The 26,509-nt window shown below is 39.1% G+C and overlaps 2 long non-coding RNA genes across 2 annotated transcripts; one reads left to right on the top strand and one right to left on the bottom strand.

The window, feature by feature from the left end:
- Positions 1-2,891: 2,891 nt before the first annotated feature.
- On the bottom strand, positions 2,892-25,513 carry LOC107313526. Its single transcript, XR_001555031.2, has 3 exons — positions 25,310-25,513; positions 4,211-4,262; positions 2,892-3,228 (listed from the first exon to the last, which is right to left on the bottom strand). It is a non-coding gene; the product is annotated as an uncharacterized LOC107313526 (long non-coding RNA).
- LOC116653410 lies at positions 10,631-13,635 on the top strand. Its single transcript, XR_004307182.1, has 2 exons — positions 10,631-10,833; positions 13,518-13,635. It is a non-coding gene; the product is annotated as an uncharacterized LOC116653410 (long non-coding RNA).
- Positions 25,514-26,509: the final 996 nt, after the last annotated feature.

Raw genomic sequence — 26,509 nt, forward strand, 5'->3', positions numbered from 1 at the left:
TGGGATTTTTGATGAAAAATTTCAGTTTCTCTGTAGTGCAACTGGATATTGCATTTACCTACTCCAGCCTTTCCACCTCTTTTCCACAGTAGTGTAAGTATAGTATGAGGGATATGGTGAAGTATCATGACATACTTTGTGTCTTGATGCAGAAGAAAAATATTTGTGCCCGTGTAGCATGCAAAGTGGGTACAGATAAACCATCACAGTTAATTACAGTATCCAGACACCGTCTTTAGTTACCGTTAAGCTTGTACATGCTAGGACAGATCAATTACCTATAATCTCATAAGACAGGTCAATTACCTATAATCTCATAAGACAGGTTATCTTTCTAAAATGAGAAAAGCTGTTGAGTGTCTCTGCCAGAATTGACACTTAAGACACAGAGATATTCCAATATTCTCCTAAGGTAATTTGTTTAAGCAAAATTTTTCTTTTTGCGTCATTTAATAATTCCTCTGCCTAAGGTGTCAGAGTTGAATTTTAAGCTTCTATTTAATCGGAAAAGAAAATGTTGGCTCATTTGATAAGACTTACTTAGTGCCTCTCATTGACTGGGAGCTACTGCTACACACAGTACTTTAACAACTACTACTGAATATAAAATGCCTGACCAATTACATATCCAAAGTTATGTGCAAAGCAGCATCTAATTCTTTGTCCCTACCGCAAAAGCTGAGGCAAAATCCAGATCTAATGAGCTCCATAACTAGAATTCCAATTACTTCAGGCAGAGCTAAAAATCTTCCACAAGCTGCATGGCATTAGAAGGTATTTTCCATTCTGGCAAATATATGGCTTTTCACATCTCATATTTAAACACTCAAATAAAAACTTAAAATTGTATTCACACAGCCATATGCATTAATCTCTTGCTATCTTATTTTATGTGAATTACTACACAGATATTTTATGGTACTCTTCACTGCAGCTTCCAAACTTCTCACAGATCATAATATTTTACCTCTGTCAAGTACAGGAGGAAGCCTGCATGTATTTAGGCATAGATTAGATGCAGCTTTGTAAAAACTGATAAACTAACTTGGCCAGGACAGATGCAAGCTGTGGAAAGTTGGGTGCCTTGTCCAGCAGTTAGCACACAAAGAGAAAATCTGAGCAGAGCTGAAAACAGTCCCAGTGATTTCATAGCCCAGCCACTTCTTTTCTACCCACTCACCTCAGTCACATCTGCCCAGAGCTTTGGAAATGTGCAATGTGATCATACCTTTCCTGGACCCATGGCAATAACTTGCGTTCCCATGTGTGTCAGAATAGTCATGGACTGCCTCCCTCCTACACAAGGGTTTTCCTTATTTGTGCTGAACCCACACTGTAGGGAACTTTAGTCACTGCTTTGATTCCTTGCAACAAGCTACAACCCTGAGACCCCATATAATATAGATGGAAGCTTTAGAAGAATCTTTTGTCTGACCTTGACTTTCTTAGCTCAGCTTCTAGCCAGTGGGGAGACACAAATGTGCTATTTACATTCAGGTCAGGTGAAGGAGGAATGGTCAGAGAAACTCATTCTAAAAATTCAGCATTGTACATAAGGCATAATGTCAGAGCAGGAAAATGCAAAGAGCACAATCGACTTTTTTTTAGCCTTTGACTCAGAATGGGAGGGAGACATTAAAGGCTCCCTGTAAAACGACATCAAAGAGAAGAACACAGTGATGTCTGTGAAAATGTGAATTACACTGCAAATTTCAGGAAGATGACTACTATGATTCTCACATAGCACCATTTGGAAAGAAGTTATATTGTAAGGGTTCCAGATTAGGGAAACTGAACTTGCCAGTCAGAGCAGGACTTTCAGATACCGGCCTGAAAGGCAAGTTAGGTAGCTACCTTATAGAGGGAAACCTGCCCTAATAAGCCACTCCAATAATGAAGAGACAGCTCATTTCATCTTCCATTTAATGTCTGTTAAGGACTTTAATTCCTGACAGCTTGCTTGTATGAAATGGAGTCAGCAGAGAGTTGTGTTTGTTGAGCTTCAAAATTAATTTTATGCAAAATGGCCTAGTACTCTCATAGGGAATAGAAAAAACAGCCATTCAATAGATGAATGCCATGAAAAATGTTCCTAACCATTTTCCTACTGAATGGGAACTGTTGAATCATGGCCTGGACCTCTGATTGACCACCTGAGGTGAGCATTGAGTCATCTCTGTTGGATCACAAAGTGCTCCATGAATGCTAGCATTCACTTAACCATCATCTTATCTGCAGAGAGCATTGAGCAGTTGGTGTCACAGGCCATAGGACCCTAGAGTCATCTAGGAAGGAAAAGACCTTCAAGAAAATCTAGTCCAACTATCAGTCAAATCCAATGGAACTATGCTTTGATCTGTGTTTCCTTATATCAGTTGTCCAGGTGATTCTGGGCTCAGTGCTTTACTACACTTCTTTTCAGACTGGATTTTTCTTTGTGAAGCTTGCATCTCAGAGATCCTTCCTTCACACTGATCTCTTGTCTGATGAGAAATTAGACAAATCTTCCTAGACCACCTCAAATGACCATTTACTTGTGATCCATTAGCACATGGTGTGGCAGTTAATCAGTTTTGCCTACTGAAGCACAGATACTTAGGATAGATGAGGAGGATGTACCTCCTCTGGGGAGGAAAAAGTAGGGAAGTGAGGGTGAAACAGGAGGCTGGTGTTTATTATGTGCTTAGGTGTGGAGTAGACTCCTGGGAATTACGTGTGTGCTACCACTCAGCCACACACAACACTTCTTCATACAGTTGCACATTTCCTTCAATACTTTATTTTTCATTCCCAATAGTTCCTTAGGCCAAATATTTTCTTCTTTAAAACAAAATTTGGATCTAAAATTTCAGACAAGATTTATTTATTTATTTATTTATTACATTGCCTTTACTTGCAATTTAAGACTTCCCTGTCAAATCCAGGTTGATGCTTCTTGTTTTTCAGGGTTGTGAATATACCATGGGAGGCTTCTGTTCTTGTTCAGCTAGAGGCTAAGATCTGTATTTTATGGTGTTCATGAAAACTTCATGATCCTTCTGTATGATCCGTCCTCAGGGTGTTTATGTCTTATCAGATGCAGTAGAAACACAGCCCCCTACCCCTAGAACATGAAGTTCTATTTCCTACATAATAAGTTTTACAAGGGTTGAGATTAAAGTCTGATATTTCTAGGAGCTCATACAAAATGAAACCTCTCAGATATTTCTGATTTGTCTCCTGCTAATTCTGTGGGCAAAAGAAAAAAGGAAAGGAAAGGAAAGGAAAGGAAAGGAAAGGAAAGGAAAGGAAAGGAAAGGAAAGGAAAGGAAAGGAAAGGAAAGGAAAGGAAAGGAAAGGAAANAAAGGAAAGGAAAGGAAAGGAAAGGAAAGGAAAGGAAAGGAAAGGAAAGGAAAGGAAAGGAAAGGAAAGGAAAGGAAAGGAAAATAAGTTTGCACACATTTAGATACTGTATCTTCAATTCAAAAACAACTAAGTTTCTGAAAATGTTTGAAAATATCATTACTGCTACACTCCCTTCTTCTTCTTCTAGTCAAAAAGCATGACAAGTCCTCTACAATAGTTTTCATTTAACAAATATGTTTTTCCTATGGGAGAAAGGGTAGCCAGCCTCAGCTAAATATTTAGGGTTACAAGCTGTTAAGAGTGCTGAATTAGATTTATTTTTGTAGCTCTAAAAGTGATCATGGCTTCTTCTCAGCACAAACTTGATATTAGAGCCCCTGCTTCAAAGAGTCAGTAAAGTAAACCATGGAAGATCAAAAGACAGCAGGTTGCTGTGGTGAAGTGTTACAGGCCTGTACATGGCTTCTCAATGTAGCAGAAAAATCTACCTTGTAGAGGAATTTCTTTTGTGATGAAGTTAGCTGAAATAAGTCCAATTTCACTTTCTTAAATCCAAAACATTTAACAACAATAAACCCAAGTAACTCAAAATACTCTAAGTCATAATAAAAAAACAACTTGGAAACACAGAATGTTCGATAATATCAATATTGCAGTCCCTGTGGACCTCCAGGGCCTTTTTCCAGTGCAAGCTATCTTGTGTTTTTAAACATAAAGGACTAAAATGAAAATGTCACTTAGATTTTTGTCCATGTCTAAAAGCCTCCTAAAGATTAAAGCCTCAGTCTTTAAAGAAAGATGCAGCTTTTCACAGTCTTCCTAAAAATAAAAAGTTATTTTTAAAATGGTCTCTGAATTGATTACCTTCAGAGAAGGAGATGTCCAGGATGTTGTACTTTAGCTCTGGCAAAGATACCTAGATAGAAAGAGGAGAAATCAAGTGACTCACTCTGAAGCAAAAGCTGGATTTTTTTCTGTTTGTCCTGTTTTTTGTTTGCTTTTCTCTGTTTTAAGGCCTCCTGATGGACGATGTCAAATGCTTTTGCTGGTTTTGTGGGAGCTGAGGATGTTTATCTCCCAAATGACAGACTATAATTACCACCACTCCTGTGATCAGTATATTGATCCACAGTGAAGTGTTCCTTTCACCTTTGAGATAAAGACTTAGGGAGCTTATTTTCATGTGAGATTATCACCTTCATTATTTATTTATTTATTTTTCATGCAAACCATTAAAGACAAGGATGAACTAGCAAATATTTCAAGGGTGGGTCATTTTTATTTACCAGGGAAACAGGGTCTTCTAACAAAAATAATTTAAAGCAGAGTAAAGCACAAATTCCTAATAAAAAATAATAATTAAAAAAAGAAAAAAAAAAAAGAAAATTACAGCCATGTGAATGCAAACTAATTTATAGTTTTGTAAAGTTTTTTGCTTACCTTCTTAATGCAATTGACAAAAGCTATTTCCACGATACCTACATGGTTTGTTGTACATAAAACTAGAAGAGAGAAATTCTCTTTTCACTCATATGACCAAACGAATAGATTTAAGAATAGGCTGTGTTTTTCCTTTTGATGCACACCGGTTTGAATTCTGCACCTACTATTGCTTCTTTATATGATGCATTCATTCGCTTTTTGCTCTGGGCAGATAAGCTGAGCACTATTAATATGCACTTCCATGTATTAATATGTTAATATGCAGTGGCTAAATGCAGATAGATAAGGAAGTGGAATGAAATAACCGTCCTCCAGTCATCCAGATTTTCCACTCTGTTCTGTTTTTCACTTTCTTTTTCAAGCAATTTGTTAAGAATTTGACTTTTCAAAATGATAAAAAATAGTCCCTCAAGGAAAGCCAAGAAGAATAAGTAAAATAAGGAAGAAACTCCTGCTTGCAATCATGTTGGTCCCAGTGTGTTTTTGTGTGATCACAGCCATCACAGGCTCTCTTTCTGAAGTCAGATCAAGCCATGATGTTATTACCCTACTGGGTGCTGCCTGCATTTTTTAAGTAACTCCTCTGAATAACTGCTTTTCAATAGTGCTGCTTTACCACTGCTTCTCTGTTAGGTGCATGCTGTTGCTGCAACAAGACCAGACTACCTACTTATCCAAATTCTCCTGTGACTTCTTGAATATATATAAACTAAACACTGCAGACTGTTGAAATACATCTTTGGAGAAAGGGAGGGAGAAGAGTCAATGTGTTGCAGATTTTTCCTTCCTTTCCTTAAGATCAGTTGCAATTGGAATAAAAATAGGAGTCATATCATGCCAAGAGACAGACTATTTGCCTGCATGCTCTGTTGATGTCAATAGATACCTGTTAACAAAGATATGCTCCAGCTTTTTAGATCTCTTGGTCACCTGAGGCAAGCAAGAGCAAGCATGAGTGTTCCTACACCGTCTATAAGTCTGAAGGCAAAACAGAAATGAAGGATATTTCAGGCTCCTCTACAAATAATTATTAATATGCCTAAAACCTAAACAATAGGATTTCTACCATTCTAGACTTGCATTTGTCTGGAAGCATCAAAGGTTTCCATCACAGTCTGTCAGAGGACTGTGAGCAATCTTTCCTTTCCGACCATTCACATTTGGAGCTATGCTCCTTCTGGGTCCTCCCTCAGTCAGTGTTTTTGTGCTCTGGGCCCAAAGAGAGAGAATTAAGAGGATTCTGTACCAGGATTCTCATAATTCACAGTTAAGATAATACTTATGAAAAAAATATTTATATAGTATTTGTTTGCTATATACACAGGCCAAAGTTTTGCCTTGCTCTCCAGTGGTTTTGTTTCACCATGACCCACTGGGTCATTGGGTAAAAGTCTAGTCTTGCTTTTGTGTTCTTTGTTGCATCACGGCCTAAGCTTTTCTTGGACTAAAGTATTTCCAGACACAAATGTTGACTGCATTCTGCTTAAGTCTGTGAATAGTTTGGGGGTGAAAATAAACTGCAGTTTTTGGCAAACAGTTTATTTGCTTCCAAGAATGTATTGGCTCTGTATAGAGCAACACCGCAGACTCTGAGTGCTAAGACTGTCTCCTGAAGCTAGAGTGGGTTTGTTGGGCAAAGGCCAGTGAACTGTGTAAGCAGTATGGTGTTACTAATCTCTGAGCTTCATGCAGGTATTAAGAGCTCAACCCTCAGGAGCTGTGGGCTTTTCCCTGTTCACGTGCCAAGGTCAGACCTGTTTGCCTCCAGAAACAATACGCAGAAAATGCAGAATTTTCCTAGGCTCAGGAAAACTCATCAAAATCAATTACAGATATACATTTTAAACATGCTGTTTAGTTAGATGTGCAGACTTGTGGTATAGCAATGCTAATTTAATACTTATTACTTTTACTAAGAATGACTTTTATTCTTCTTTTCTCTCTCTCTCTCTCTCTCTTTTTTTTCTTTTTTTTCCCCCAAAATTAAAGGGGAAAAAAAGGATTCCAAATGAAGTTATCCACTTGGGGTTCTGCACAGTTTAACCTGTATAAATATGTTTTTATACAGATGAATTCTCATGAGTTCAAATCTTGCTAAGAAGGCTATACTTAGAGTTTTGGGAAACTCACTAGTTTTGAGTAACACATATGTTTGTATGTGACCACAATATACAAAGATGTGAACTCAAGTTTCAGCACATTTAATATTACTGAACTGCTCCGATGTACTGTCCAGAATGTTTCGTTTCTATAATGCTATTGCTATGCTGTAATGCCGTCGTTGATTTTTAAGAACAGAAAAGTGTATATAGTTACACAGTGTAAGCAAACACAAGACCCATGGCCCTCCAGAGAAAGTCCACAAGATGAACAATCCTCTCTGACAGTTAAAAATGTTTCCTCAAACAGACTTCACAGGCCTTTTGTCTCCTGCTCTCAGCAATTATATTTCTGTGCAAGTAGTAAGTTTGACACAGAAGACAGAATAAGAAAGAGGGAGATACAGGCAAAGCACACCATAAAGAAAAGAGAATTCAATTTATTTATTTAATTAAGAGAATTCAAATGAGATCCACCAAATACAGCTTCTGGAGGTTGACATCACTGTTCTGTGCTTCAGTTTATCAGAAAGGAGAAATAATATTGCATTATTTTTATAACTAAATATTGTAAAAGAGAAGTTTCTGCTGTAACTTTTTTTTTTTCTTTTTTTTTTTTTTCCCTATAATGGCGATTGTACCATTCCATTCACTTCAGTATTCCAGAGAAGAGAGGGAAAATACCTAGAAATATCTGAATATACATAAAGAAAAATCTATATTTCTAAAAGAAAAACCAGGGGCAATATTGTACTTTTCCAGATAAATGTGCTCATGACTCACAATGTGAATTGTGCAACTGTACATTTTTGTTTTTTAATAGGTACTCTTAATCTGCCTCCATCAATCTCCTACAGTAGGAACAATCTAGGAAATGTCAGATGTACATATATAGAGAATCTATCATTCAAGGTTACAATAGTTTTTTGAAACAGCCTTTGTACTGGTTAATTAGATTGAATGTAGCATGGTAATGAGGTCACAAGAACTCATTTTATGACCTGTGTTATAAAAAAACAATAATGTATAATTAATCTCCACATTCATCAGAGGCATTGCATCTGAGCAGTTGATTAAACAGCTACTGTATCTTAATGATTTCCAAATTGTCAAACAAATTAACTATGAAGGTAATCAAATAACAATGATACGTTCAGTGTTAGAGCTTGCTCAGCACGTGTCTGATGACTACAAGCTAAAACATCAAACAGCTGCTTAAACATGATGCAGACCCACCAAGACATCCCACACTAGAATTTCTTGTTTGCAAACAAGAGATCTTACTTCTGCTATACTCTGGATTTCGTGATGGGGAAAAAAAATATACTCTTTCTAATATAAGCAATGATTTAATAACACATAGGCTTTTCTACAGATCCTCAGAGTCACTAGGAAGATTCCTTAATGGCCTAACTCATACTGTGCTGTAAGAGTGGAGTAAAATACTTCTGGATCCACGGATTTTGAATACCGTGCTCTCCCATGCCCTCCCTGCAGTGAGTAATGGCTCACACAAGCTCATAGCCCATAGATCAGATAGATGTGAAGCCTTCCTAACACAGATACACAAATTGAGGCTCTTTCTTTCCATTTCTGTTCTTATCTGAAAATTACTTTGTCAAGCTTTAGTGACAAATTGAAGAAAATAGATCCCCCTGTGTTTCTCTTCTCTTTGCCCTTAATTCCTCCTCCCTCAGCACAGCACAAATATTAGCAAAGCCTAATAGCCAGGTCAGCTGCCAGCTTTGGAATTGTACATATAAAATATGAGATGAATTCAGTAAAATGATTTTAAATGTAGTACATCTTGGCCAATATTATTAATGAAGAAAATGACGTGCTTTGTTGCTTCTCAGATGAGAAGATAACTTCCTAATGAAAAGCAATATAATAGGGCTTAATAGGAAAAGCTAACAAGCAGCAAACTTGCTGTAAGTTGTTATAGTATTCACAAGTGACCATCTTATTCCAGCTGATTGGAGATAACTAAAATGGATTAGCTGCTGTTATTTTTTAGGCACCACAGGGGTCAATGGAACTGGAGTTGTAGTGACAGAGCTCCCTGGAAATACTTGAGAGAAAACAGCTCAAGGAAAGACAGTGATAAAACCAGCAGCTTCTGTCAAAGTAGATCAAGCTGCTTCTTGCTCTAGTCTGCTCCTGTAATGATGTGCAGCCAGGATGGTCTTTTGTTCTTGTGTTCCTCTTGGCTTCTCCATTTCACTCATAACAAACTGAGAAAGAAAGAGATTTTGGCAAACATCAGCTTGGGAGTCTGTAGGTGCTACCCAGGCGACAGTCTTCTCAGATCTTAGGAAGTACAGTCCCAGTGAATCTGCCTACAAGAGTGCAGCTGAACTGTCAAGACCTCCATTTCCAATTGCTCCGATTCCAGCTCACTCACATTTTTTGAGAAATCACTCTCAACTCATCGCACTCCAAGTAATCACTTTTGTATGGCCATAGAACATTAAAAAAAAAAAAAAAAAATAAAAAATGTTCAATATGTTGAGACTTGTTCAGTTCTAGAAAACAGTCGTAAAAATAGTGCTTCATTGGTTCTAAATGATTTCCAGATCAAAACTGATCAATTTTGAACTTAAAGCCTCAATCTGCAAACATTTATAAGTAGCAACCTTCACATGTCAATAGTTTTACTGAATTCATGTTAGGAACTGAGAAAACGAAACCATGCCCCCTCAGCATTGCATACTCAAGCAAGGACTACAGACTGCGTTGTACAAATTACAGAATTGGATTTTCATTAGCACCAGGGCTAATCAAAGTTGTTTGATCCAAACTGTTTTGACAGAATGTTGGCCTCTTGACAAAATTAATATTTTTATGAGAAGACTTTCCCAAGAAAGAGCCAATTTTTATTTTTTTCTGAAAGGAATTGCTTCTCCTTTCTTTTTCTCTCCCACGGTTTTAAACACACACATGCGTATATATCAGGGATACTGAGATGCTACCACAAATTCCTAGTGCTGTTTGTGTGGAAGTCCCTGTACTGCACCGCCTCTTCTGTTTGGAGCCAGTCCTTCAAATTAGAGAGCAGATAAGGATGCTTCACAGGAAACAACATCCAGGCATAAATCCAGGGATTAAAAAAAATAAAAGTAACAGACTACTGTTCTTCAGTTTCCATTAAATACTGTTACAGCTTTCTGACTTCACTTCTTTGGTAATTGAAAGCATTTGAATCTCTGTGAAGTTAAATATTTCTTTGAAAAATATTCCCTAGTTTTGGATTAGATATCATGCAGCGTTTTGTTGTAATTGGTAAATCATACGAAACAGAACTTACTGAAGCATGGCTATTGCCTTGGAAAATAGAAATATATAAAAAAACTACTTTTAAATAGTGCCAAGTTCTCTGATCTCTTACATAGAAAACTGAAAACAGAGAGCAAAAACTAAAAATGCTGTGTCTACAATCAGGAGCAATATTGAAAGGGTCCTTTCAGCTACTGTCAAACACATATTTTTAAACAACCTTTTTTAACATCTGCAATCATTTGGATTTGAGTAGAAATTAAAAGGAAAGACCAATGCTAATAATAAAATGTAAGACCAAGACATCTCTAAAAGTCAGACCTGTGTCTGATCCGTGTATCTGGCAGAAGACATCACAGCAATCATGCAAAAGCTTGAGTTCACTGTTTAAAATTGAAAAGAAAAATAAACAGCTAACACTAGGGAGCTTTTTGTATATGTAATGAAACCAATCATTTCACGAGCACACGCAAGAAGCATTCAGTTTTACATTAAGGTATGTTTTGGACAACTTCCTTCACAGCTCCTCCAGTCAGGGTGAGGGTCTCAAGCACAGGCACATGCTTCCGCCATTTTCTGTCCTGCCAGGAGGAAGCGCCATGGGGTCCTTCCCACCCATCCTCGTTTATCCTTCTGCAAAGAATGCAAGTCAAGGCTTAACACATTCAGGTAAGACTTTCATTATCTTTTTCCTTTGCTATTACCTCTGCCAAGGGACAGGAAAGATAACATTTCACACTAGAGGAACTTTTGGCACCCCAGGTGCATTTTGCATTGACAGGGTGTGACCTGAGGTGCATTGTCCAAATGTTCCTTGGACTCCAGCAGCCATGAGCAGCCTGTTCCATGCCCACCACCTGCTGGTGCAGAACCTGTCTTAACTCCCACCTGACCCTCCCCTGACACAGCTCCATGCTTTTCACTTGGGGTTATGTTACAGAGCTCAGCACTGCCACTTATGCTACCTGTGTAGAGCTGCAGTTGCCATGAGGCCTTCCCTCAGTCTGCTCTGCTCTGCACTGAACAAACCCACATCTCATACATCTCGTCCTCCAGATCTTTCTTCATCTTCATGTCCCTCCTTTGCATGCACTCTGATTGCTTCATGACCTTCTTATATTATGGTGTTCAAACTGCCACTCAGTGCTTAAGATGAAGTCACAACACCAGAGAGTAGAGCAGGACAGTTCCTCCCCTCAGTTAGCAGCTGTTCATTGGACTGCTGCCATTAGCAGTGTTGACTAATTTATCCAGTTTCTCTGAATGTTTGCAACAGCTGTGTAGATCAGAAGCCTTTATACAATTACAGTTATCTCTCTTATGTCTTATAGTATGGAGGGTATCGAAAAAGTATGCACCAGATTGGATACTGACATTCTGCGTTTCACACAATTAAAATGTGTATTTGAAGGAAAGTACTAAAAACTTGATTGATTAGGACTATTTTGATACATTTCTGCTGTACATTTCTGTATGCCCTGATGATTTCCTTGCATTTTCTGCAAGCAAAGGATTAAAATTAATTAATTAATAATCCCCAAAACAAACACAAACATCTCTTTGAGCTTCCTGGTTAATAAGTGTTAGTCATCTGACATATTCTTAATACTCCTTTAAGAGTTCTCTGCATACACATAAAAGTAAAACGCACTGTTGCTTTTATCAAGAAAGAATTTATAAACTGCCACTAAGGTAAGAGCTAAGAATTCACATTTCTTGTTGGTGAAGGTAGCTTTATCCATGTGTTCTTGATCTTTATAACTTGCACCACTGTATTACATTTAACATAAGCTTTATTTCAGAGCTGCCTGCAAAATAGGTGGATAGGAAAGGGCAAGGAGTCATAACGGTAAATCCTAGCTCACTCTCTTCTCCTTGGTAACAGTCTGAGAGCAGAGATTATGGGAATGAGAAGAAAAGTGGAGGATTCAGCTGACAATTCTCTTATTTACATAATGATTCTCAAGTCTAATATTGCACGGTGCCGTCTCAGCTCTCATTCTCACTCATTCCTTACCTGCTCTTTATTTCTTCAGTTCCTAGAGCTAACTCACTTATTAGTAGAAAAGTACAGTTTGATTTGCTTATTTCCCTCTTCACAGCTCCCATATTCAAGTGTGACAGAAAAATCTGCCTATCTGAAAACAGTTTATTCTGCATCAAATCACTTATTGCACAACCTTAGTGCTAAAGTTTTGCTTTCCTACTGAAGGATATAAATAAAGAGCAAACAGGCACTTTGAGGATTAGCACTGTCTTGGCCTACCATAGCCAATATATAAAGTGAGGAAGAAACACACACATACAGACTATTGAAATAGTGCTGTTGCTACTGCTTGTGGCTGACCTGCATACAAGGGAGGGTAACAGTTTTCCCTTGGTAGGTGTACACAAGGAAAACAGCTGCACATTGCTACTCACAGCTTAATTACTGCAAGGATCTTTTTTAAGTTTGTGTTTGCACTTCATGGCTGGAGGCTCCCTTCTGCAAGGAGCAATACATACTTGGAAGACATCCCAGCACAGAGCTTGCATGGTGCCTGTCTACGATGGAGGAGCCTGGGGAATGAGCAAGGGCAGGATGAGCAATGAAGAGATCATGGCACCTGTGGGCGAGCTCTGAAATTTTATGGGATCAGCAGTAAAAAAGTGTGGGAGAACCTTGCCCTGAAGGAACCCTTTCTGCCTGCCTCATCCCCTACCTAGGTCAGGCCCTGCCTCTCCAAATGGCACACTATGAAAGCAGCATTATGAAAGCAATGCTGTCTGCTACTTCATGCCAGTGCCCAGGAACCAGAGGTTATGGGGTCAGTGGCCTTTCAGGATAGTGCTCTGAGCCAGCAGCAGCAGATCAGAGATAAGCCTGCTCTGCTCCTGGCTGTATTTTTTGAAATTCAATTACCTAGTGGAAAAGCTACCCTCGAAAACACAAATAAATGTTGCAGGCTTACAAAAATTTGGATACATGCTTATATACACTCAGCCAGGCTTATCACTAACAGTAACGCTGTTAGATATTTTGAACCTGCTTGAAGGTTTTAAGCTGGAAATTTGTTTCCTGAAGCAGTGGTCATTCATCGGAAGACAGTAAGGTTCCCTTGGGGGTCTAAAGTTTAAGCGTCTTAAAAATAACTTCTGAATTTAAGAAAGAAAGAAAGAAAGAAAAAAAAAACAGACCAAACTTTTATGAAAGATCTGGGGAAAATGACAAATAGACAAACAACAGATTCAGAGAGCTTAGCTATGTATTGATTTCATTGTCTAGAAAGTCTTTTTATTGTCCTGACTCCATGCAAGGATGAGTCCCAGGATGACATTTTTCCCTTTTTCATACTGTGATTTTTGTGCTGTAGCCCTGAGATACTGAAGCTGGACAATCAAAGGAGCAGAGGCTGTGGATGCTACATAGATGAGACTCACTGGAATTTAACTTCTAATGCAGGTATTTCACTCCTTGATAAAAAAAAAAAAAAATGACACAACTACCACTAAACAATAGAGATATGAGCAGGAAAAAAAGCTTATTTGCTCTTCTACAGTTTATTTATGTGCGTTTTCTGAAAAGACCTTTATATTCTGTCATTTTCCGATGGTAGATAATGTTTCTATTGCCATTTAGTTCATTACCCAGGGGTCTGTAGAGTAAAACACAATTTTCATACTTGGATTCCAACCATGCCTGCCATGCATAAAAAAAACCATGCAGTAATTTCACAAAAACAAATCAAATTCCTTTTGGAGGTGTGTTTTTATAGATGGCTGAATCTGCAATGTTTCTGATTAGTTTAAAATGAAAAGGCAAGGGAAAGAAAGAAGAATTTTCTCCCTCTGGATATTTGGCCTCAGTGTTACAACAGCTTCTGGAAAGGGGGATTGCCTGTTTCTTTAAACAGGGCATTGCTAGTTAGCCATGTGTACCACACAATTAGGCATGAGACAATTGCTCCACTGTCTGCAGACCCAGGAGGAACACACGCACACAGATGCATTCTGTTCTGCTAACAAGCTGGTGAGCAGCATCCTGCAGCTGCTCTATGCCTCCTTGCTCTTGGCTGGCAGATTTTAAGGGCTAATGTTGCTTGGTGGGCTCAGCAGGGACAAAGCCACAGACCCAGTGCTGGAGCCCTATCCCAAGTGAGGAGGTGTCTGCGATGTTGATCTCATTCGCTCCTGTTTACTTACCACTGTGCCAACAGCCTGCGGGCCTTCCTAGGTTAATCTGATGGTGCAAATATGCACTCCTCACAGGAGAATCATAAAATCTAAGAATGGTTTGGGTTAAAAGAAGTACTGGCCTATTTGGTTATCAATTATTATGATGCTTTTTGTTGCCATTTGGTGTTTTGCCCTGGAAGTGGCCCTGCTGTGTGTAAGGCACTCATGGGGACAGAACCGTCCTGACATGTGCATGGTGGAGCAGCACTATTCCACTGGGTGCTTAATGCTCTTAATTTCCGTGTGGGTCAATGGGATCTGGGCTTGCTCAGCACCTCAGAGGAGCATGCACTAATTATGATGCGGCCAGCAGAAGATTAAGAGGCTGTCATGTTACCTCCCAGGAATTCATTAGCCACCATGTTTTATAAAGTAATGGTAACATATCATAAGCTCTGCTTTTCATGCCTGCTTCTCCACTAAATAAAGCACAAGTTCGTAACAGATAACATGAACCTAAGAAATCTGCATGGAAGATGTGTATACTTCAGTTTCTCTGTCCTCAACTTGCCTACTGCCAGGCACTCAGCCAGCCTGAGAGCCTACAAAATTGCTAATGACCATATGAAGATGTTTGTGACTCAAGGCCAAGAAGAAATCCCACGTACATTTCCAGTATTTGCTTATGGCTAGCAGTCCCCCTGCCAGCTCTTAATCCAAATCTCACTGAAGTCAATCAAATGATGGCTTTTGCTTCCCCTGGGATTCAGAGAGGTTCCTAAAACATCTGAATGGATAAAAACTTCACCATTGCAAAGGTTTCAGAGAAGGGCTTATATCACTTGCTATACCTGCTAGGTTTTTCTGTGTCTGGGCTGGCTGAAGGATGATGTATCAGCAAATATTCATTTTAAATATGCTTGTTATTCTTCCTATATGTCAGGGTTTTAATATAAAGTAAGTTTAGCTATTAAAACCACATCATGTAAGAAACATAAATTTGGGGAAAGTGGGTGCTGTGTTTGTGATTAGGCAAAGTAAATAAGTCACAGGACTCCTACTGTTTTAACAAGGGATCTTAAGATTATAGTGATATAGTTTATTTAGGATACAAAGCTTCTGATGTCTAAATAAATAGCTCTGCAAATAAACACAGGATTAAACTGGTCATTCATTCTGATCTGCATTTAGATTCAGTATACAAATTAAGGTTTGAATATTCATCAGTCCTGTTGGGAAGGAAAATATTTGAGTAAAATTTGTTCAGATGTTCCATTTATACTCCCCCAAACTGATTCAACAGATATCTACATTTGTGGGTATTTTTATGCCTCATGCCCAGGTAAAACACAAGATATACAAAATGATTAACCTTGTAATAAAAAACAAAAATAAAAACAAATACCATAAAAAAGATTTGCCTATGGTTACATTTTCCTCTTGCCATCTGTTTGCTACTGCCTTTATTGGAACATCTATAGGAATATGAGTGCATTTTGTAGCCATTTTGCCAATGATAAGTGTGGTATTTGCAGTAAAGTTTTGTATTTACAGTAAAGAAGGTAGTGACAGATCTGGCAGAAATTATCTTCATTCACAGCTACCGCACACAGAGGCTTTTCTGAATCTGATCTGCAACTGCTGAAATTTCACAGTGGTGTGGATACCTTCTCAAGAAGATATCTACAGCCTCATCTGGAGAGCTCCAGGAAGGAACAGCTCAGATTCAGCTGTAGTTTATTTATCCTCAGGTTCTCCACTCCTTTAAAGGAAGGGACCACAAAACAGACAGAAAAGAGGAAACATTTTGACCAACTCCTGCTTGTCCTTACTGGGTCTCTCCCTGCCTTACTCCATTAGCTTAACTGTACAACTTGAACATATATTGGAAGAGGATTTTGTTAAGTTACTTGGTACTTGAATTAACATCACAGTTACCATCACAGTACCAAACCAGACATTTCCAGGGTGATAAATTAAAAATATTATGAGAACATAGGCAGAAGCACTAATGGTGTATATATCATTAACTTGAGCTGATAAAATATTAACAGCTTAATTCCTGCCAAATACACTAGATACCTCTTCTACCTCTATGCCAATGTTTGAAGATTATCCATCAGGAACTGACAGTAGTTTAACTTCGGTTTAATGAGTATAGCATTAGTGCAGTTTGGACAGGCATAAAGAAGCAAACGATTCAAACAAAAGACAAGATTTCAGAAACTGCATTATTTTGTTTTTTCCTACATTATTAGAATTTGTGGTCTTTTAGCTCAAATATTTTCTGTCCCTACAAATGATCAAGTTTCAGAGAGTCTAAGGAAGAGGAGTAATGCACCAAGGCATAGGATGGGGTACTTAGAAATAATTTTGACAACTGAAGATGAGAAACAACAAAGAAAATGTGCGATTCTACTAAGTTTCCATATATTTTGTTATGATTTATCTTTAAGAAATGTTCCATTATGGCCCACTGGATGGCTCTGCAATCATTCAGTCATGGGCAAAGGTTGAATGGAACCAGTGTAAATCAGGAATAATTCTACTTTTGTCTGCAGAATTACCAAGGCAAGGAATTTATCTTTGTAGGACTGAATGAATATCCTTTTTAGATTCCTTGTACTCATCTCTTGATCAAATTCAATGGCATCTCCCCAGAAAATTCACAGTGCCTATGGGTCAAATTTTGCTTTGTTTTTATTTGGGATTTTCTCCTCCTCCTAAAGAGATCAGGAAGAGAGAAAGCAGAAAATAGGGAGAATATTTTTTTCCAGACAAGGCCTCCTGAAAACAAAAGGAGTTAAAGGACATATTTTATATCCACATCATTTGGAGGTACAATACACCAATAGATTTTTATTTTATTTTATTTTATTTTATTTTATTTTATTTTTGGCAACAGTTACTGCAGAGTTAAAAATTATCCATCTTCAAAGTGTAGGCAGGACAGAACAAAATCTGCAATGTCTTCTCCCCAGCTGTTGACCAGAAGTGGACATTAATAAGAACCCCTAGGCTTAGGAAGCTTTGAATAAATTTGGCTTTCTTGAAAACATCCAATGAAAGAAATAGAGGTATGTTTTATTATGCCAACACGAGAACTTCTTATGACTACTTCTTCAAAAAGTCTTAACAGGAAAGAAATATCATCCACACACAGATAATTGTATAAAAGCCATGTAGTCAAAAAATTCTACCGAGATCCTCATTTTCCATACTCAGTGCCATGATGTCTTCAGCCACAGGACAAAACACGCTGTCTTGGCAAAGTTTAATTAATAAAACTTTCAAGCCAGATTCTGTGCATCTTCTAACTGTGCTTCTTCAGTATAGATCTTTACTATACCTTTTTACTGAGAGAAGCATATTTTGCTTTTATATACTAGGATTTCCTCCAGAAAATTCTCCATTCTTTGTAGATCTTTGGAATATTTGACTTGTATATATAACCAGTCAGTGGCATTTCCTATCTCTATTGAAACTTGTGAACTGAGACAAATTTGTTAGCCATGTTATTCCCCTTATGAGTATTAAGGATAAAAATACAGCTTGATACTGCTGTGGGAAATTCTGCCTGCCTGGAGATGTATTCGTACTTGCATGCACCTTGCGTGCCATCAGCTCTCAGTAGCTGAACTGAGGTGGGGAATTAAACTGGAGCACTTTGGGAAAATGTATACCTGCACAGCACAGGAAAAACTGATGAGGTGCACATGCCACAGCTTGAGCAGGCTGGGTAAAGCAAAGCCAACATTTATCTCATCGATATCCTCAAATCAACAAAAGCGCATTTATCAGGGAGCATACAGAAAGTAGTATTAATCACTCAACCAAGTTGCCATCCACTCTGTCTGAATTTCTTAGACAGGCTCAAAAGGGAGGGAGAAAGAAGGAAAACCAGTAAATCCCACGGTCATGGGCCAACAGTAAGGGAGTGCATTAACATTAACCTCTCCAAGAACTGTGCCAAGGCAACGTTCCATCCTTGACTGGTGGAAAACATTCCCACCTGTTTAGGCTTAAAGAGATTACATTCTACCTAATGGACATGGTAGATCCCTTGTTGTTTTTTGAACACTGACACCTGGTTCTTTTTATCAGGAATATCACCAAGTAAATATTTCTATTCCTGAAGTCAAATTTAGTTTGTATTTTCCTGTGTTCATTAAGACTCTGATGTGCAATCGTTCTTACCCTACAGGTGAGCAATATACACAGTTCAATTCAACCATGTAATTAATGGCCTCTACTTAAAAGCTGTATTTCATTTGATTTATAGCACATGACATTCTTTTTCAGCCCCACTTGTTAATTGGTCCTATTAGTAGCCCTTTTTTCCTTCATTCCTTTCATTAGCTACTTACAAGAGTTTCCTAATTTTTGAGGGCAAGGGGACAAAGTAAAAGCCTTGCAGAATTATCTGCAGGTTAATTGTCTGCTTGTCCCAACCAACAGGGTCAGAGCTATGACAGCAGCCTCAGGTGCCACAGGGACATTTTGATCCAGGGCTGTGACAAATCACTGTGGGAGTGATGAAGTTGCAAGGAAGAGGCCAAGAGAGGAAATCTGGGGGTCTGGGGTCTCCTGCATCAGTGCCTTCTCTCCTCTTGTCCAGTAGGCATTTAATAGGAGCCTTCTGTCAGCTCCCACCCTCTTCATACTCTGGAAGTAGCAAAAAAAATGGTGCTTGGGAGGAAAGTGTCTTCAGCAGAGCAAAACTCTAAGGCTACGTCTGACTCTCCCTGCTTCTAAGTGGCTGTGCAGCACTTAGAGGCTGTCTAATTGTCACAGATAGATCAGAAAGCCTCTCTGAAATCTGTGTCATCCCCATTTAATTATTTTGCTTCACACTCCAGTGCCTTTAACACAACAGTGCTTGTAAGGTCCTCTCTGTGCCCACGGCTGCCTGGGAGAAGAGTTGCTGATTGAGAGATTTGAGGAGAGCTAAAAGCAAAGATTCATTATGGTTTCCAAGGAAAGCAGAGTGAAATGTAACAGGAACTGTTAAAAATTGCCCCAGTAATCAGCCTCATGATTAAGGAAATGGGCCAGAGAGAGACCAGAGGATGCATCATAAAGCTTCTGGGTCGTTGCTCAGTGATATCTGGCTGCTCACCACCTTCTGAAAGTTGTGCAATTTGGATGCTAGAAACAATGAGGTGCCACATGTGAGTTTCTGGTATGGATAATGGCATAGATAAGTTGATGTGCTGGGTCATATTTTCATTTTCTCTAGAGCAATTCCAAGCTGTTATGCATGTAGTTTTTCACAGAGGTGTACTGATAAGAAAGTGGCTTTCCTACAAACATAAATAATGTCTCTGTTGTTTTTCACAATTTCAAAGTGCCGTACATGACCTTGTATTATAGATACAAACATAAAGGAAGTAGTAACCCTAACTCTGTAAAAATAATACTAATAAATATAAAAATAATACTAATAATATAATAATATAAAATAATATATATATAATATATTATATTATACTAATAATATAATAATATAAAAATAACACTAATCTGTAAAATAATATTAGCCACAATTAACGTTAATTTTGCCAGGAGTTACATTTTCCAAATTCTGTTCTCTATCTTCTATTAGCATTCTCAAATTATATGGCACGATAATCAAATTGCTACTTACACTAACAATAAAATGTAGTACGCTGACATTATAACATAGTAATTACTCTTGTTGCTACAACAAAAAATAATATGGAAGAAGAAGCAGGTACTTGTCTACTCTACAGTTGTTTCTGTATAAATCCACCATTCTGCTATCTGAAATGTTTCTTCATGAGAGAAAAAAAGTCTTACCGTATGAAAAAATATGCTAAATGGAGCTAAAAAACTGTTACTTGTAGCAAATGTTTATGTGATGTGCTAATGTAATATCACTATTATACATTATAATAGAATTATCATAAAATTATCAAGGTTGGAAAAGACCTATAAGATCATTCAGTCCAACCATCACCAATACTTCCCAGTTAAATCAAAGCCCTCAACAGCTGTTACTTAATAAACATACAGCTTTTAGCTCCTTCTTTGTAGGGACCAGAAATGTTACTCTAATTTTAAATCAAATGTAATGGTGAACCTTAAAGAGTGACCTCCCTTACAGGTAAGTGCATTTATTATCTACTGAAAGAGAAAAGTGAAAATGTAAAGGGAAGAGACCTCCATCAAAAATAGCAATGAAATAATTGCAGGAGGAAGTCTGAGAGTATGGTTTTGTGGATCTGGTGAGAGCCGAGATATAACCCAGCAGCCAACCCAGTTCGGAAAAAATCTTTTAATGGAGAAAATTTTGCTTCAGTATCTAGAAACTTTTAGTTAGGTGATGTGGCTGATTAAGGTGGTTTTCTGCTAGTGGGGGAAGGAGTGCTTAGCAGTTTTTCAGGAAAGACATGTGTTGGTGGCTACAATGTACAGGAGTCATTGCTTGCAGATAGGTTCACTCAGGACGTATCAGCTTAGTGTGAAAGAAAGGATTTAATACCTGTCTACAAAACCCTGCTCTGTTCCTGGAGGAGTTCTTATCTTGTAGTAATTCATGCCTGATGAGTTAAAATCTGAATGTATTAGTGCTCAGAAATGGAAAAAAGCAAATATTTAAAAAGACTGGAGAATATGTAAGAAATACACATCCCCCTCTTCCATCTGTTGTCGTAGCACCCTCATGGGAGCACCCGCCAGTCAGCCTCATGACAACTGCAGCTGCACAGGGGCTGCCTTACAGGATACAGCCCCATTCTGCCCCTTCAAGAATTGTGTGACTGCCACAGAAAGTGGCACATGGCTGCGTCTGGGTAGGAACTTGGCAGGGCCTCCTTGCTCCTCCATGCAAAGGATTAGAGAGCTCCCAGGCATTTCTGGATTTTCTTGGGTCTGCACTGCTTACAGTCAGCCCTGAGAAATTCTTGGCAGCTGCAAAGGGCAGATCCTGAGCTGAGAGATGCACATGTGTCCAGAAACAACTGGGTCTGACCTCTCACTGTGTACGGACTGCACTGTCAGCACATGTATATGTGTACAAGAGAGAGGCTGGGGAGAGAAAAAAATAAAGAGAAAACTAGTCTGTTGCATCACTTCACAAGCATGATTTAGTTGGTGTTATGTGAAATCATTGGATTTCTGCTTTATAGAGAGAATTGTCATTGGTGCCAGCTTATCTCATTCCTCAGTCTGTGGGAAGATCGTGTTAGATCTGTTATGAATAAAGAAGGCTATTGGCAATTTTCACCTCTCCCCCACTCCTCTGCCTCTCCTTTGTGCATTTCTCTGATGTACTGTATTTCAGCTGCTTCTACAGCCTTTACTTGTGTTGTCTCTTATTTGAGGTTTATTTATCCAGAAGATGCCTTTACATTCCCAAAGGTCAGAACTCCTTTGACTGCCATTTCTGCTGTGCTGGTTGGTTGTTAAATGGCTTTAAAGTATCTTCAGCTTTGAAAGAAGCAAAGGAAGAAAGGCCAAAGTACTTGACAAGAGTCTGAAAGCCAGTGTTTTCTGAATAAATATGTTGTTTTCCAAAAGTGCCAGGCTGTGGAATATGCACACTGTAGGAGATTTCTAACACCAAGGAGCCTATCAAAAGTACTACAATACTTAGCCACAAGGATAGAAAACATCCATTCTAGAGTCATTTCAGGACCAAATCCTTCTCCTCTAAGTCAATAAACACTCAGAGCTTGTGAGAATATATTTTGAGGCTGAGAGCAGCTCTTGGACAGGCTTGCAAGAATCTTAGTCACATTGTTATCCGTGTGCTCACAGAAGTGTTTATTATATGGGAACTTTATTTAAACAAGAGGATAAAATGCTGCAGGAAAAGTTTTCTTTCTGTAAAAGCACAACAGAGCAAAGGATGGAAGTCAATTATTTTTGAGCTTGAAAGAATCATTACTTTAACTGAAGCAAGTGATAATATTCTAAATGCAAATCTGTCTGTATTGAACACTTTTCTCCTTCCTATACCTGTTCTGAAATTCTTTCTTTAGTCTGATGACACCTATCAAGAACTTCACACAGATAAGCAGAATAAGATGCTTTCTTCCTTACTACCTGCCTTTGGGAACATTTGAAGTTATCCAGCACACACCCATCATTCCTGCTGGACTGAAATCATCAGTGCAAATACAGGCCTGGAGCATCACAGGAAGAGGTTATGGGGTACTGATTTCCCAGGAGAAAGTTTCTTTCTATTGTAAACAACCAAAAAACAAAATCACTGATGCTACAGTGAGTATTTAACACTTGATACGTGGTGCCATTTGGGAAATAAAAAGATTTTTGATTGCAATCCCAGTTCTGCATTTCCCAGTTGTTGCAGTCTCAACACCAAAGCTTTTAATGATTCATAGGTACCAAGATTAAAAAAGGATTCACTGTGTGTCAGCACCTATGTAAACAGTGTCTCCTTGCACAGCAGGATATTCTTTCTGTACTGTCAAGGAAGTGCCAAAGAGTGAAAGCAAACAGGCTCCATAAATCCTAACACAAATAAAGACAGTCTCAAATTGGCAATTGAGTCTCCCAAGTGACAATTCTGTGACCATTATAACGTGGCTATTACAGAATATTCTTCATTTTAATGAAGCATCCTGTGACTCCCTATGCTGAAGAGACATGCATTTTGCATTTGCACTAAACAAATACTGTAACATCAGGCTTGAAGTAATGGCCTGTGACCTGTGCAGAGCTATGACATAGACTCCACTGGGCACAGACAGCCTATCCTGAGCCTGATATAGGCTGAACTATATATCACAAAATCTCAGAATGGCTGAGTTTGGAAGGGATTTCTGGAGGTCATCTGGTCTGTCACTGTTCAAGGAGGGCCACCCAAAGCAAAGTATCCAGGCCTACATCCAGGCAGCTTTTGAAAATCCCCAAGGAGGAGATTCCACAGGCTCTCTGGGCAGCCTGTACCAGTGCTCCATCACCCACACAGCACAGAAGTGCTTCTTGGTGTTCAAAGAGAACATCCTGTGCTCCTGTTTGTGCCCATTGCCTCTTGTCCTGGCTCTGGACACCACTGAAAAAAAACTAGATCCTTCTTCTTTGCATATTCCCTTCAGGTATTTATACACATTGATAAGATAGCCCCTTATCTTCACCTCTCCCACCTGAACAGTCCTGGCTCTCTCAGGCTCTCATCACAGGAGAGGTGCTCCATCCCTTTGATCATCCTAGTGGCTCTCTGCTGGACTCTTTCCAGTATGTTTAAGTCTCCCCTTTCATCTCCCACATAATCTGTATGATGATCTTTCCTATCATCCCTTGTATCACCTATTTGATGTGGTCATATGTACACTGTACCTATCCTGCACTCAGCTTTGTAGCCTTACATTCACCTCTGCCAAGGCAAAAGAGTTAAGACCAGCCCAAAATGCTGAAGTAGGTGCCTGCCAGACCAGACATCAAATGAAAAAATGTAGTTGTGGTGTATGAGAATGGTTGCTCAACTGTTTTCAATATTTAGGTCATTCACTTTTACAGGAGAATAAATGAAGCAGACAGTATAAGCAGTCTTGGAAAGACTGAAAAATACAGTTTTGAGACTTTTAGAGAAAAGATTTATGGGGTTTCAAGATTTTAGAGAGATAAAACAGGCCAGAGATCTGAGCTATGGCCAAAATTAAATGAACATAGTGTTGCTTGTCTAGCCCCATGGGGAGAATTGTCCACACCGTAAAAAAAATAAAAAATCAGCTTGGCCACATCCAAAGCAAGCCAGAATCTGCAGGAGAGAGGACACTGACAGTGCTTTGGGTTAAGCCATGCTCTAGGTTTGCTAATGAGCAGGGCAGAAATAAGCAGTGATGTGGCATAGGTATGCAGAACATGTCATCTTCAATGTGTGTGTTGGAGATGAGGAATTGAGGGTTGAGACCAAGCTGAGATTTCTATGCTTGTCTTCCCTTTCATGGAATGATTATGGTCAATGTTGTCTACAGATGCTGTCAGCTAGGGCTGCCAGGATGCCAGCAGGTTAACACCTATCACTGCACCACACTATACAGCTGGAAGCTCATGCAACTTCCAGAAAAGAGAGGAAAACCTTTTTTTCCTCACATCTACTCCTTTTTTTTTTTTTTTTTTTTTTTCATAGGGTCAAGAAGTTTTGATTTGATTTTACTGTAAAGCTGAACAGTGTAGACAGTAATAGATGGAAAAGAAATTGCAGCAGGACTTCTGTAACAGTTTGTGAGGCATGGATGACCTCTTTTTTACTTTTCCCTGTCAAATAATGTTCAATGTTCTGACGTTGTTTGTTTGTTTTGGTTTTTATTATAAATTTATGCTATAGTATTTTGTAAGATTTCCCAGAAATATCTTTTTCACTATACTTTCTGCAATGTTGTATATATAATCTGTGTTGACTGGAGAACAAAGCAAACATTAATTCCTCATCACACATCTTTTTGTCTCTCCCACCTCAGACAAGATACCACTGTGAGTCACAATGCCTCTTTTAATGCTTCTACATGAGGAGAAAGGGGACTTAATCTAAAAATGAGGATTTTTACCCCTCTGGAGCCCATTTGTGATTGTGAGAAAGATTTGGCTGAGAAACCTAGTATGTGGCTGTGGTTTGCAGCACATCACATCAGCTGCATCCAATATCTCACATCCCATATCCCATACCCTACTTCACAACACATCCTGGCTACATCTTAGTGAATTTACTGGGAGATTTTCTACAGTGAGGCCAGGTGGAGAGGTAATGGACTGCAGACAAAGCTGACCTCGGTGTTATGGCTGATCTGCTTCTTGTGATGCTGTGGGGATTGACTTTGTTTTTCCCAGCAGAGCATGGCAGTGGAAAGACAGTCAGTGGCTTTCATCTATTTTTCCATTAGTAGTAGGTAACACAGACGTATATATACCCAACTAAGGCAACATAGTGGGGAGCATTAAGTGTGTGGCTAATTGTAATTACAATTACACTGGCCCACATAATAAAATTGTTTCACATTACCTTTTTTTCATGTCCAGTGGCACTCTGGAAAACATGTGATTCTTCTCATTCTGGTAGCTAGGGTCACTCTGCCCTGGCCTCTGGAGTGCCCCATATGCTGTCTGCTGGGCCCCTGATGGGCCCCCACTATCCTTACTTCCACTCAGCCTCGAAGCTCCCCAGACACTGAAGCTCTTGATGATCAGGGAAGATGGGGAGGGGTTCCTTTTTGAGCACACAGAGGGGACCCTGTCACCCTGGTTACAGTACGGGGATCCTCCCTGTGAGCTCACAAAGTACAACACAGGGATGCTGACAGCTTCTCCCTCAGCATCCCTCAGCATGTATATGACATGGTACCCAAGGGATGAAGTTCCAGCCACCGTTATTAGTTTACTTGTTTTTTGTTTTTTCTTTAATTCTTAGTATTTTTCCCCTCTGCAAAGTCCTCGGGGATAAATATGTTGTTTTAAAGAGGTTACTTTAAAATGAAAATCTAACAATTCTTTAAATGCTGCTGAGACCATTAGGGTCTGTCTCAGCCATGGGAATGTAGCATGGCTTCTCTGCTGCTGCGTTGTTTGGGGACATAAAGTATAGGGTCAACCATTACAACCTCCTCGTACTACCCCATCATCACTCAGACCATAGTCATGCCTTTCTTTGTGCTTCTGTGATGGTGAAGTGCCCTTGGGATGAGCCACTGCCACATGCCCATGCACAGGGATGGACACAAACCTCTGGAGAGTTTTCCTCTTGGCTCATCATCATCTTTCTTGTGTCCTTGCTTCCCAGTAGGCCTCAGGTGGGATGTCTGCACCCCAACTTTCACCTCCAACTCTATCATACCTAATTTGCCCATCTCCCCACCAGCCCACCGCCCTTTTCTACCACCACCATGCCATCAAACAAGAATCAGAGATGCCTTCAAGACCTTACTGGCAACATCACATCATGTGGGTGGCACTGTGTATCACCACCACAACCTCACTGCCACTGTTGCTCAGTTGGTAAACCTCATTGAATCATGGAATCATTAAAGTTGAAAAAGACCTCTAAGGTCATCTAGTCCAACTTTCCAACTACCACCATTACCCAATTAACCATGTCCCTAAGTGCTCCATCTACCCTTTCTTTAAACTGCTACAAGGATAGTGACTCCACCACTTCTCTGGGCATCCTATTCCAGTGCCCTACCACTACTTCTCAGATAATTCCTCA

Source organism: Coturnix japonica, chromosome 4 (genome assembly GCF_001577835.2).
Source record: "Coturnix japonica isolate 7356 chromosome 4, Coturnix japonica 2.1, whole genome shotgun sequence".
Taxonomy (NCBI): Eukaryota; Metazoa; Chordata; class Aves; order Galliformes; family Phasianidae; genus Coturnix; species Coturnix japonica.